This window comes from Tachyglossus aculeatus, chromosome 12 (assembly GCF_015852505.1).
Source record: "Tachyglossus aculeatus isolate mTacAcu1 chromosome 12, mTacAcu1.pri, whole genome shotgun sequence".
Lineage (NCBI taxonomy): Eukaryota > Metazoa > Chordata > Mammalia > Monotremata > Tachyglossidae > Tachyglossus > Tachyglossus aculeatus.
In genome coordinates this window covers 9870043-9884821 of record NC_052077.1, presented here as the reverse complement: position 1 = coordinate 9884821, position 14779 = coordinate 9870043, and the positions used below count along the sequence as shown (strand labels likewise).

General features: G+C 41.6%; 1 protein-coding gene across 1 annotated transcript in view; it reads left to right on the top strand.

The window, feature by feature from the left end:
* Nucleotides 1-280: 280 nt before the first annotated feature.
* The window catches only part of LOC119935619, a 53002-nt gene continuing 38503 nt past the window's right edge, over nt 281-14779 (top strand). Inside the window, exon 1 of the mRNA XM_038755043.1 lies at nt 281-324. The gene's annotated coding sequence lies outside the window, so the exon portion shown is untranslated. The remainder of the gene's footprint in view (nt 325-14779) is intronic.

Sequence of the window (14779 nt, the reverse complement as noted above, 5' to 3'; positions counted from 1 at the left end):
AAATTCACAGGTGAACACAGTTCATACTTTAATGGAACCCTGACCCACCCTTTTTCAGGTGATTCAAATCATGAATCATCGACGGGAGCATCGCCATCTCTTTCAGAATCACCCAAACCCTGTGCTTGTGGCTAGTGAAATGTGTTTTCTGGAGAAAATTGTTTTTGGAACTTTTGACTAGAAAGAAACATGTTGCCACTTGTTAGAAAATGACAGTCTTCTTCTGCATTGTGCAGGGAAAGACTAGTGTGGGTATCCAAGACTGAAGAAGAAAAGCAGATGATAAAGCAGTCGATAAAGCCTTTGGAAAGCAGCCTGTGGAAGGTAAGAGCAAAGTTCACTGTTTGTAGACAGGAAACTACTTTAAGGCATTGCTGACTTAAAACACAATATGCACATCTTATGATTATCAACCTGAAATTAAAAGTCTGCAGAAGTCATGGAGGGCAACTCAGCTTTTATTACCATGTTATGGAGAAAATCACCTAGTAAATCGGTGGTACATTGTACAATGGGGTAAGCTGCTAAAGCCATTGAGAGTTTCAGAAAGCAAAGTGGAATGAGTTGATCTTTTGATGGATTTTACGTTCTATTGTGTAGTCAAGAAAAGATCGAGTCAAGCACCTAGGCTGAAAGTTTGTAATTAGGTTGTTTGGATTTCAAGGTTCTCATTTATAAAGAGGATAAAATGATACCTGATTATAAATAGCTTAAAAGACTGTTCTCAAATGTGCTGTGGAAGTGAAAATGATCCTATGAGAAAATGACTTTCATACCCCATGGAACTGAGACCTTGTCTGTTTATTGTTATAGTGTATGTTCCCAAGTGCTTAATACAGTGCTCTGCACCCAGTAAGCACTCAATAAATATGAATGAATACCTTGTGGGGTTTCCTTAGCCAGAAATGCCAACTTTTAATTTTGAGTGTGAGATAAAAGAGTGTGTGTGAGAGAGGAATGAGGGTAGAGGAAGAAAGAAAGAGAAGGGTTTGAACAACACAAATCTTTCCAGAAGTAACAACAAATTCCAGAGTGAGGATGATTAATCAATGATATTTATTGAATGCTTATTATGCACAGAGCACTGTACTAAGCACTTGGGAGAGTAAAATACAACAAAATTAGCAGACATGTTCCCTACCCATACTGAGCTTACAGTATAGAGAGGGAGACAGACATTAATATAAATAAGTAATTTATAATATACGATTTAAAAATATATGCAAAAGTGCTGTGGGGTTGGGGGTAGGACGAATATCAAATGCCCAGAAGTTACAGATCTAAGTGCATAGATAATGCTGAAGGGAGAGGCATGGCCTGGTGGTTAAAGCACAGGCTTTGGAATCAGAGGACCTGAGTTCTAATCCCAGCTCCCCCACTTGTTGGCTGTGTGACCTTGGGTAAGTCACTTGCCAGCCTACTTAGGGAATAGGCTTACCATCCTCTGGCAGATTTAGAGGGGGAAGGTGGAGTTGCCCCAATCCTGATCACGAAAACCAAAGGTCTGAAGGCTGTTCTGATTGTCACCCCTTTCTCTGAGCCTGTTGTTACCAGCTGCTCTCTTTGTACCTCTCAAACCAACCTTCCAGCTGTACTTCACTCTCAACTCAAAAGACCCCCCAGCCCACCTCATGCAAACTGATCCCCCCTCAAGTTTAGAATTCCCACCCTCCCCAGATTCAATAGACCACAGTGCTCCCCATTGAAAGCTTTCTTAGAAGCCCAACCAATTCTTTAATGATATTTGTTAAGTGCTTATTGTGTGCCAAGCACTCTTCTAAGTGCTGGGGTAGATAAAAGCTAATCAGGTTGGACACAGTCCATGTCTCACTTAGGGCTCCCTGTTTAATCCCCATTTCACAGGTGAGATCCTAAATGAGAAACAGAGAAGTGAAGTGATTTGCCTAAAGTCACACAACAGACAAGTGGTGAGGCCAAGATAAGAGCCCAGGTCCTTCTGACTCCCAGGCTTGGGCTTTAATAGGACATGCTGCTTTGCAACTCTGACTCCATCAACTTCTTCCCCAGTTAATTTTCCATTTCTGGCATCTGTGGCCTGATTTATGTCCAGCCCCAGCAATCATGCTTAAGTTTATTCAGTTATTTATTTTACCCATTTTAATTGTAAATATTTTACGTTTATCTCCCGTTAGCGAAAGCTGCTTGTGACCAGAGAATGTGTACTTTATTCTCTATTTCCTGAGAACCTAATGCAATGGTCTGCATCAAGAGTGTTTGCAATACTAATAGCACTGTATTATTATTAATAATAATACTAATGATATTGCTCCAAAAATGAAAATATGCAATGTCCAGCCTCTAAACCCGGCTCTGCCACTTGTCCACTTTGTGACCTTGGGCAAGTCACTTCATTTGTCTGTTCCTCAGTTACTTCATCTGCAAAACAAGGATTAAGACTGTGAGCCTCAAGTGGCAAGTAGATGGGGAAAGAGTTTGGAGCCCAGAATGAAAAGTGCATGCCTGGCCTGAGAATGGGTCAGTTTAGACTAGTGTTTCTTCCTGCAGCTTGGCTCAGTGGAAAGAGTGCAAGCTTTGGAGTCAGAGGTCATGGGTTCAAATCCCGGCTCCACCACTTGTCTGCTGTGTGACTTTGGACAAGTCACTTAACTTCTCTGGGCCTCAGTTACCTCATCTGTAAAATTGGGATTAAGACTGTGAGCCCCGTGGGACAAACTGATCACCTTGTACCCTCCCCAGTGCTTAGAACAGTGCCTTGCACAAAGTAAGTGTTTAATAAATGCCATTATTATTATTATTATTATTATTCCTGGAGAGCAGGTAGGGATCAGGAACTGAAATTTGGTAGTGTTCATTCATTCATTCAATCGTATTTATTGAGCGATTACTGTGTGCAGAGCACTGTACTAAGCGCTTGGGAAGTACAAGTTGGCAACATACAGAGACAGTCCCTACCCAACAGCGGGCTCACAGTCTAAAAGGGTGAGGTGTTCTGCCATTGTGCCTGGGTGAGATGAGAAGCTAGTGACTCAATCAGCCAGACAGTCGTATTTATTGAGCACTTAATGCATGCGGAGCACTGTACTAAGCGCTTGGGAGAGTCCAATAGAACACTAGAACAAACATTCCCTGACCACAAAGAGCTTATAGTCTAGCGCTTATGGTCTACAGGCTTCCATGAGTTGGCACAATTTGCTCTATGAAATGTTATTCTTGAAAAATCCATCAAGATGACATGACAAACTGGTGATTTACAATGGCTACCAATCAATTGGCTCATAGTTTAAATTACTAGGTTGCCAAACCTTCCAAGCTGTGGAGGCGGTACCTGGAAAGAGGGAGGCAGGACTTTCTTTGAAGCTCAGGAGGAAGGGCCCCAGACCGAGAGCGGACGTGTGTTCTGTTCTCTAGAGATGTGAGTTTATGGCATAGTGGAATAGAGCATGGGCCTGGGATTCAGAAAGTCATGTGTTCTAATCCCGGCTCCACCATTTGTTTGCTGTGTGACCTTGGGCAAGTCACTTGACTTCTCTGTGCCTGTTACCTCATCTGCAAAATGGGGATTGAGACTGTGAGCCCCACGTGGGACAGGGACTGTGTCCAACCCAATTGGCTTGGGTGCATCCCAGTGCTTAGTACAGTGCCTGGCACAAAGTAAGCACTTAGCAAATACTGTAATTCATGGTTTTCTCTGAAACAGAAGCATAAGCCTGGAACTTCCCCCCTCCCTGCCCCCACCACAAGTTTTAGGGGGACTTATAGTGTGCCCAGGGGCTTTCCTGGATGGTCATAATAATAATAACAATGTTGGTATTTAAGTGCTTACTATGTGCCAAACACTGTTCTAAGCACTGGGGGAGATGCAAGGTAATCAGGTTGTCCCACCTAGGGCTCACAGTTTTCATCCCCATTATACAGATGATGTAACTGAGTCTCAAAGAAGCCCAAGGTCACACAGCTGACAAGTGGCAGAACTGGGATTAGAACCCATGACCTCTGACTCCCAAGCCCGGGCTCTTTCCACTGAGCCACACTCCTTCTCATGGAGAGCGTGGAGAGCTACCTCCATGGAGGTCATGGAAAGCTACCATTGCTACCACTGCCCGGCACTGAGGGTGAAGGGTACAGGTATCTATTGAGTGCTTACGGTGGGCAGAGCGCTGTACTAAGCACTTGAGAGAGTGCAGTATAACAGACACATTCCCTTCCCAGAACAAGCTTACAGTCTAGAGGATGAGACAGACATTAATGTAAATAAATTACTGATATGTATGTAAGTGTTGTGGGTCAGGAATGGGGAATGAATAAAGGGAGCAAGTCGGGATGACTCAGAATGGACTTGAAGAAAAGGAAAAGACAACTTAATCAGGGAAATCCTCTTGGAGGAGAAATGTTTTCAGTAAAGCTTTGAAGGGGAGGAGGGTAATTGTCTGTTGCACTTGAGGGAGGGCATTCCAGGGCAGGGAATGGGTGAGAGGTCAGTGGCTAGATAGATGAGACTGAGATACAGTGAGAAGGTTAGCATTAGGGGATCAAAGTGTGCAGCTGGGTAGGCAAACAGAGAGATGAGGTAGAAGAGGGCAAGTTGATTGAATTAATAATGATAACGATGGCATTTATTATGCACTTACTATGTGCAAAACACTGTTCTAAGCCCTGGGAAGGTTACAAGGTGATCAGGTTGTCCCACAGGGGCTCACAGTCTTAATCCCCATTTTACAGATGAGGGAACTGAGGCACAGAGAAGTAAAGTGACTTGCCCAAAGTCACACAGCTGACAATAGGCAGAGCCAGGATTTGAACCCATAACCTCAGACTCCAAAGCCCGTGCTCTTTCCACTGAGCCATGCTGCTTCTCTAAAGTAAATGCTGAGGAGTTTCTGTTGGATAGCCTGAAGGTTCTTGAGGAGTGAGGAAACATGTCCTGAACGTTTTTGTAGAAAAATGATCCAGGCAGCAGAGCAAAGTATGTACTAGAGTGAGAAGAGATAGGAGACAGGAAGGTCAGCAAGGAGGTTGATACAGTAATCAATGTAGAATAGGATAAGTGTTTGTATTAATGTGGTAAGTTTTCACCATTAGACCAGGGGATAGTAAAACTTCTCTGGCAGGGACATGGCTTGGGGGTCCATCTCCCCACTTGTAAGCCTGGAGAAGCCCTTTTCCTTCTCCTCCAAGAAGGAAAGTGGCACAAACTGAAGTGACTCTGTTCCAGCTCCTCAGGAGTGTCTATGTGGCTTCAGATCCATCTCTCTGGTGTGGGAAAGAAGGAGAACACCTAAGAGCAGATTCATGTTTTTCTGTTTCTTTAAAAACCTAAGAAAAAAATCAATATTCCAGGGTCAGGAGGGGTCGAAGACGGGGTGGGAGGGGCGGACCCCCCTACTTCAAACTGCTAGAGCAGACAGAGCAGTGGCCACTTCCTAGCACACCGGGGTCATACGCTGGAGGTGGATACCAGGTTGGAGAAGGAGAAGGAACCATGTTGGATTGTCGTTCAATCCCATCTCCTCAGGCCTGGTAGATCTGATAGGATGCCCAGACAAATCTGTGAGCCAACCAAACCCTTCTTATGCAACTAGCCCCCCTGTACCCTGACTCAGGTCTCGTAGAGTAACAATAATAAGAACAATTGTGGTATTTAAATGCTTACTACGTGCCAAGCACTGTCCTAAGCACTAAGGTAAATACAAGATAATCAGTTTGGACACATTCCCTGTCCCACGTTAGGCTTACAAATGAGGTAACTGAGGTTAGGCTTACAAATTTTACAAATGAGGTAACTGAGGCACAGAGAAATTAAGTGACTTGCCTATGGTCACACAGTAAACTGTCCACTATAGGAATAGCTCCAAGCCTTGCTGAATAATTTTCTGTAACAATCAACCATTTAATGCTAGAATATTGTGCTAGGTGCTTGGGGAAATGCAATACAATAGAGTAATAATAATAATAATTGTGGCCTTTAAGTGCTTATTTTGTGTCAAGCACTGTTCTAAGTGCTGGGGTAGATACAAGGAAATTGGGTTGGAAACAATCACTGTCCCACACCCGGCTCACGGTTTTAATCCCCATTTTATAGATGAGGTACCTGAAACACAGAGAAGTGAGTGAGTTTCCCAAGGTCTCACAACAGACAAGTGGCAGAGCCGGGATTAGAACCCAAATCCTGATTCCCAGGCCTGTGCTCTATCCACAAGGCCATGCTGCTGCAGGTAGACACAACCCCTTCCCACAATGAAATAACAGTCTAAAGGTACATAATTTTCTTTAAGCCTTTGATAGCCCAGCCGGTAGAGTCGAGGACTGTAGCGGTTGCATTGCGGTCATGCTTAGGTCGCTGGTTCAATTCTGGCTCGAAGAATGTTGGTTTTTAGCACTTAGAACAGTGCTTTGCACATAGTAAGCACTTAATAAATGCCACCACTATTATTATTATTTAACATAGCACTCTGATGTTATAATTACAGAAATACCCTGTCTTCAGACGTGCAAGCAGACCCACCCCTGATAATATTTGTAATAGCATACATGTGCTTGGGGCACAATGTGAAGGACTTAATCATTTTTGATTAATTTGGGTGTTCAAATGAGGCTTTTTTCTCAAAAGAGGAAATGTTATCAACCAAAATGGGTCAAAAGTAACATTGATCTGTCACCTAAATTGATAGCCTAACCTGAAGAAGAAGGTAGAACAGTGCTCTAATCACAACCGCAAGATGTCGGTTTTACAAATGTCATAGTTTTTAATCAGAAAAGAATAGTAAAAGATTCCCCAGACATTACATTCCAGAAAGTGAGCAGGAATATCACCAGCTGAGCATCTGATGAATATTAATCACATCATCAACTCCAGACCTCCTATTTCTTTGGGCTTCTCAGTTAACTTTTCACACTGATTTGTTTCCAAAGGAACAGTGAGGAATGAGCTAGCTCATGAAACACACAACCTTGGATTAGACCTTTAAGAGAGGGTAGGTGATTTAAACCACTGAAGAGCACCATGACCTATTGGAAAGAGCATGGTCCTGTGAGTCAGAGGACCTGGGTTCTAATCCTGACTGGCTCCCCCCGCTTACCTGCCATGTGACTTTGGGTAAATCACTTAACTTCTATGTTCCTCAGTTATCTCATCTGTAAAATGGGGATTAAGGCTGCAATCCCCATGTGGAGCATGGATTTTGTCCATCCTGATTATCTTGTACTTATGACAGTGCTTAGCACAGTACCTGGCACATAGGAAGTGCCTAACAAATGCCATTTAAAGAATACAAAAGAACAGAACAAAACAGCAGCTGCCATAACCTGCCCATGCACTCTTGCCCACTTTTTTTGGAGAGATAATATCATGCACAAAGAGTTTGAGGTTAAAAATAGAACTTGTTCATGCACAAAGTTCTCACAGATGTTGACCTTAATTTTCCCACCAGCATAACAGCAACAATGGCATTTTTAATTAGCTACGAGACGAGGCTGAGAACCCAGGAACAAGAAGCAAGGAAGAACAGGAACATTGTAATCCATCCTATATCTAATTAAAGGCTAAAAACAAACATCCCAACTGCTCAGAAATATTCAGCTACTTAAAGGAGATAGGTGTACTTCGATCTGATGGGCTGATCTGAAATACCAAAAGCAAAAAGGACTGCAAAGGAAGCATAGGAAAAGGGGAAAAGGAAAAAAGGAAAAGGAAAATGTCATCTTGAGAAGACCCAATGGAACCTAAGCACTATTCTGAAAACAGTTTGGGCAATGTTCTCTTCCGTGATTGTCTGTTGTTCTCCGTGTAGGGCATTTCACAGACCTAAAGAACTATAAGATGCGGGGGTTAAGGTGCTTCATAATTGGTTCATTTAGGTGAAGGCAAAGTCTAATTTAAAGGGTAATTAGGTTTTAAATAACATCACAGGAAATGTTCCATAGTTTTTACTCATTTTACTCATTAGACAAGCAGCATGGCTCAGTGGAAAGAGCACGGGCTTTGGAGTCAGATTTGGGTTCAAATTCTGGCTCTGCCCATTCTCAGCTGTGTGACTTTAGGGAAGTCACTTAACTTCCCTGTGCCTCAGTTCCCTCATCTGTAAAATGGGGATTAAGACTGTGAGCCCTACATGGGACATCCTGATCACCTTGTATCCCCCCAGCACTTAGAGCAGTGCTTTGCACATAGTAAGAGCTTAACAAATACTATCATTAGTCCCCCTTTTAGACTGTGAGCCCACTGTTGGGTAGGGACTGTCTCTATGTGATGCCAATTTGTACTTCCCAAGCGCTTAGTACAGTGCTCTGCACATAGTAAGCGCTCAATAAATACGATTGATTGATTGATTGATATTATTATTGATGATCAGGGAAAATGTCCTAGGGACTTCTTTATTGAATCTAAAATGTCACAGCATAAAGTGCTGTGAGAAAAGATATTGGGCCTGGGAGTCAGAGGTCCTGGCTTCTAATCCTGTCTCTACCACTTGTCTGCTATGTGACTGCAAGTAGCTTAACTTCTCTGTGCCTCAGTTACGTCATCTGTAAAATGGGGATGAAGACTGTGATTCCCCAAGTGGGAGAGGGACTGTGTCTGATCTGATTAGCTTGTAATTACCCCAGCACTTAATACAGCGCCTGGCACATATTAAGCACTTAATAAATATGACAGAAAAAAAGATTCAAATATGCTTAGCTCCAAGTAAGGTTCATTCCACTGCAATGTGGAGATTACATTCTTAAAACACTGCATGTTAGTATTCAAATGTTGGTGCCAAGCACACACACATTTCTTCCTTTAAGGTATCTAAATTTATAACAGCATAATCCCGTTCTGTCCAGAGCAGACCAAGAGTGTTGCTTCTTTTGAAATCTCACAGAATCTTAGAGCTTTTCACTCAGTAGTTATCAGTGTGGCTTAGTGATTAGAACATGGGCTTGGGATTCAGGAGGACCTGGGTTCTAATACCATCTCCACCACTTGTCTGCTCTGTAACCTTGGGCAAGTCACTTAACTTCTCTGTGCCTCAGTTACTTTGTCTGTAAAATGGGGGTGAAGACTGCATGTGGATCTTGAACTGATTAGCTTGTATCTACCCCAGAGCTTAGTACAATGTCTGACCCATAGTAAGTGCTTAATAAATACCATAAAATAGCTTGCTCTCTTTTCCTCAGCTTCCTCTCCCTTCTGCATTGTCTATGCACTTGGATCTGTGACCTTTGGACATTTGATATTTACCCCAACCCCACAGCACTTATGTACATATCTTTAAATTATATATCATCATAAATTATTTGTTCATATTAATGTCTGTTTCCCCCCAAACTCTGAGCTCATGCCTGCAAATTCTTCTCTGTTGTACTCTACCAAATGCTTACTATAGTGCTCTGCATATAAGAAGTGCTCAATAAATACCACTGTTTTGATTGATTAGCTTCCATAGAGGGCATAACTTTGTGGAGAGAAGTAGCGTCCATGCTGTTGATAAATATCAAGAGGTTCAGAATTTGAAAACCCAATGAAGTTACACAGGACTGTAAAATTGAGTTCATGGAAGTTTACCTTTGGATAATAAATGGGAAAATGAATGTGCCATTTGTTTTAAGGGAAATTGGAAAAGAACAGAAGGAATTGGTCTCAACCTCATCAGAAATATTCAAGCTCTTCACTAAGAAAACAGGGTAGTTAAGATCTTTAATGAAAAAAATAAGTGGTGTTAGAAGATTAGTATAAGGAAAAGTTTGGTGGAAATCAATTGTTGAAAAAGCATCTATATTAAGGTATTCATTTATATTATGGAACTTATTTGCTTCCTTTGTGCCAGACACTGTTCAAAGTGCTGTGGTAGATGCAAGGTTATCTTTATACTGTACTTCTTAGTTTCTAGTACAGGGCACTACACCAAGTAGATGACAGGTGCTGCTAATAATAATAATTGTGGTATTTGTTAAACTCCTACTATGTACTTAGCACTGTTCTAAGTGCAGAGGTGGATACAAGGTAATCAGGTTGGACATAGTTTCTGACCCACATGGGACTCACTGCCCTGGGTCTTATCCAATTTTAACTCAATAAATAGAATGTGTCTGTTTTATTGTTATATTATACTCTCCCAAGTGCTTAGTATAGTGCTTTGTACACAGTTAAGCACTCAATAAATATGATTAATTGATTGAAATGTACAAAACGTTACCTTCTCAGAAAACTCTCTTTTAGAGGTTTTTGGTAGAAGTGCTCTTGAATATTGAAGCAGCATGGCTTAATGGAAAGAGCACGGGCTTTGTAGTCAGAGGTCATGAGTTCAAATCCCTGCTCCACCAATTGTCAGCTGTGTGACTTTGGGCAAGTCAGTTAACTTCTCTGTGCCTTAGTTACCTCATCTGTAAAATGGGGATTAAGACTGTGAGCCCACCGTGGGACAACCTTATCACCTTATAACCTCCCCAGCGCTTAGAACAGTGCTTTGCACATAGTAAACCCTTAATAAGTGCTATCGTTATTATTATTATTATTATTATTTCTGCTATTACTGAGGACACACTAACTTTGAGATGAGACTGCAAAGTTGACTTTGGCTTAAGCACTTCTTTTTCTGATCCTTTGAAGTGTTTTGACGACTTGATTACAGTGATTAAAGCGCATTTCAATTTAGGATAGATAAGGATATCTGTTTATTGTAGATAATGGCTAATCTGTTGGCACAAGGTACCATTTTACTCAGCAGGATATAAAAGATCATTTGAAAATGAAGGACTGCACTTATGTAGGTAACACCATTTGGAAGTCCTTGAGGCGTGTTTGCATTGCTATTTAATCATTGATAGCTATATCTTGTTTTTCATCATTATGGTTTTTAAAAGTTATATGATTTGGGGGGATGGGGGAGCACATTAATGCACCTTGTGTTTTCCCTGTGTGAAACCTATATCTCATTTAACACTCTTTTGCTTTGTACTCAATTTTCATGAACACAAATTAAGAATGTTGCCTGAGGAATAGGAGTGATGGACAGATTAAATAACTGTCCAAGATGTTAATGAGAGAAGATGACAGGATAAATTTGGTCCATTCCTCCTGCTCTCTGGTTATCACAGCCAAATTAATCTCTGCTCAGATTTCCACCTTTGGTGTCAATGCCAGGGCTGAAAGGACACATTGGAAGGAATGGTAGAATCTATTGTCTCTGCCCTAGAAGCAACCAATTTTAATTCCCCTACTGTGACTATCCCAGCCCATCCCCTCTGCCATATTTTGCCTTTTCCAAGTTTCCTTGTCACATCATGTTTTCCTTGAAGATGAGCTCCATTTCCCTTTTTCCCTTGCCAAACCCCTTTCACATACAGTACTCGTCCTACTTTAACAGGGTAGCAATTTGCCTTTTCCTTTTGAGGAACCAGTGCTTCAAAAGAACAGGTGACATTAAGCTATGAAGAGTAATTCATGTGGATGTATGTTCGTATGGATGATTTCAATAATCTTACGGAAAGGGGCAACTCCTCCCCTTGTTGACACAGGCCATGACTATCAGTCACTTCCTTCCAGAAGTCATTATTCCTTCCCCTTTAGTCCAGGCTAGTTCAAGATTGTAATTGGAAGACATAGAACCTCTGCCCCGTATTACTCAAATTGGTTCATCATTCACTATTTAATTTGCATTGTTATGTTGGATTCTTATTGTTCATTTTTTCTTTTTTCTTTTTTTTGGGGGGGAGGGAGGGCTTCTGAAAAGCAACACACCTAAAAGTCTTGTGAAACTGATGTAGTCAGCAAATAGAGTCCAATAGCACTTCTAATAGTTCATTAATTCCAAGAACTAGTCAGATTTTCCAAGTACTATTAATAAATAGTATATATTATATTCCTGTGGATGCACTTAATATGTGACCTGGTTTGCAAGAATTTCTTCTGCCTTCTGCTCCACCCAGAGGGGCTTCGCACCTATTCCAGGGAATCACAGAAATAAGGCTAAGTGGAATAAATTTCCATTGCCTGTGGGAAAACAGAGCAGAAAAATAACACTGTTCCTCCTTATCAGTTAATGAGAATGTGCCACCTTGGGCTATGGAAAGAAACAGGGGGAAAAAGATAAAAATCAAGAAGCTTCAGGAGTCTGGGATTAAGGAGTCTTTGTGGCTAGGACAATAAAAAACGATTGAGTGTGATGATTCAATTTATTATTAATAAGAACAAACTCCATTGTCTTTCATCACTCCTCTACCCCCTTCCTGAAGCAAAGCAAAAAATTAGATGATAAACAACCAAGCAAGTTCCTTGGAAGAAGGGCACTAAGTAAGCTCATCTCTAGATTGTCAGCTGGTCGTGGGCAGGGAAGGTGTCTCTTTTTGTATTGTGCTCTCCCAAGCACTTAGTACAGTACTCCTCACATGGTAAGCACTCAATAAATACGACTAAGAGATAAAAATGCCAGGTAATTTGTGCATTACAGCTACTGCTTTTGTTTCCAGCCTCCAAAAAGTACAAGGAAATGCCCTGAGTTTGATCCAGACAGGGTCTGAAAAGATGTAAAATTAGATTCATCAATATGGAAATATAAAATTTCCTTCATCATCATAGTAGTAATAATAATGATGGTATTTGTTAAGTGCTTACTATGTGCCAAACACTGTTCTAAGCACTGGGGTAGATACAAGATAATCAGGTTGTCCCACATGGGGCTCACAGTCTTAAACCCCATTTTACAGATGAGGTAACTGAGGCACAGAGAAGTAAAGTGGCTTGCCCAAGGTCACACAAGAAACAAGTGGTGGAGCCAGAATTAGAAACCACGTCCTTTGACTCCCAAGCCTGGGCTATTGCCACTGAGCCACGCTGCAGGGAAGAAAAAAAAAGTATTAACTGCAGGCAAAGACCTGCTGACAGTCCACACAGCTCTGGGAAGCAGAAGACATGGAATCTAAGTGGTTAGTACAGTGCCTTGAATCTAGTCCCATTTGTGCAAATAATAATAATAATAATAATAATGGCATTTATTAAGCACTTACTATGTGCAAAGCACTGAATTAAGGAAATGCTTGCGTTCCATCAGTGGGGAAGCTTTCTGACAGAAGCACAGTAACCTTGGGGCATCCTTAGGTGAGGAGAAGCAGCCCAGTAGGAATCCTGAACCTCAGGTAGCCATCACCGACAGATCCTCAGCACTGTGTTAAGGTCACTGTGGCCATTAAAATACCTTTACCTGCCCTTTCCTATCTATGGTGCCCCCAAAGACTGAGTCACTCATTTCACTCTGTGCCCCAATGGAAATATTGGGGGCAGGGTTGGGAGAGTAGGATGAATAGGGCTGCCATAGCCACTTGCTTTATCATCAATTCCTTTCCTGAATTCTCATTTTTTTTATGCGAGACTCCACTCCCCATCACCATTACCTTAAAGGAAATATGTGAAATCTATTTGTAAAGCACCCAAATGGAGCCCTACAATGTTTGGAGATTCAGCTTCTGTGTGTCTGTATCTTAACCCTCCCTCCCCAACTATAATTATTAAAGAACACAAGACTCCTTTTTCCTTTTCCCTTCGGTGCATAAAGTTAGTCCTGTTGCACTGACAGAATCTCTCTAGAGGTATTTCTCTAAATTTGGTTTGCTACCCAAGTGACTAGCATATTCTTTTGTAAAGTATATTTAAATTGTTAGTAGATTTTTGCGAGGTGCTGTTTTTCCACCCAAGTTGGAGAACTATTCGTGCACTCCGGAGTTTGTAAAACATTGTGTATCTTTAACACAGTGTGATGTAAATCTTAAGTATCCATATTATACATTATTGGGAGATTCACTGTCTTTTAAAAAGACACTTGCAGTATATCAGGAACCGTTCAATTGTAGACCTGAAATTCCCTGTCTTGGTGCGAGTAATCCATTTCCTAATGCTCTTGAGCATAGGTTTTAGATGATTAAAAGAAGTAGAGGAGTTTGATTTGCTATTGAGTTTAAGGCACATTGGATATAATTCTCCTTTGCTCAGTCTGCTAGGATTTAGTAAAGTGTTTGGAGTAATTGTAATGCTCATAGAAACAAAATTTCTCTAAGTGCACCATGAGAGGAAAATGGACCATATCAGTTTTCTCAAGAAGCTGCCCTACAGTGAGATCATATCCATGGGACTGAGTGTCACCCTGAAAATCCCCATGCAAACTTTGCCCATGAAAGTACCCTTTGTGCTCTCTCACCCAATTGGGGAGAGGATTGTTTGACACCAGTGGATGAGAGGAGAATGGCATGTCCTACTTTTCTATGGTATTTATTAAGTGTTTACTGTGTGTCAAGTAGTGCTCTAAGCAGTGGGGTAGATGCAAGTTTATCAGGGTGGACACAGTGCCTGTCCCACATGGGGATCACTTTCTAAGTAGGAGGAAGTAGGATTTAATCCCCATTTTACAGTTGAGGAAACTGAGGCACAGAATATTTAAGTGACTCCCCCAAGGTCACACAGCAAGAGCTGGGATTTGAACCCCAATCCTCTGTCTCCAAGGCCCATGGCCTTTTCACTTGGCCCTGCTGCTTCTCACTTCCAATGGGACATGCACTTTAGTGATGACTGTAGGAGTGTTCATAGTATGTGCTGAGCTACCTACACTCTCAGCTGATCCCCCTTTGACCCACAGCAGCATTGTGAGGTGAAGCACAGCAGTGAATACAGTAAATGTAAGACATGGTCCCTGACCTCAGGGATCTTTTCACTTTAAGTGTCTTCTGAAAGTACAAGAGCAGGAGATGCAGGTATGTCAGGACATTTGATATTCACCTGGCCCCAAACCTTACAGCAAGAATTTTATGAATTATATATTCATGTTAATGTCTG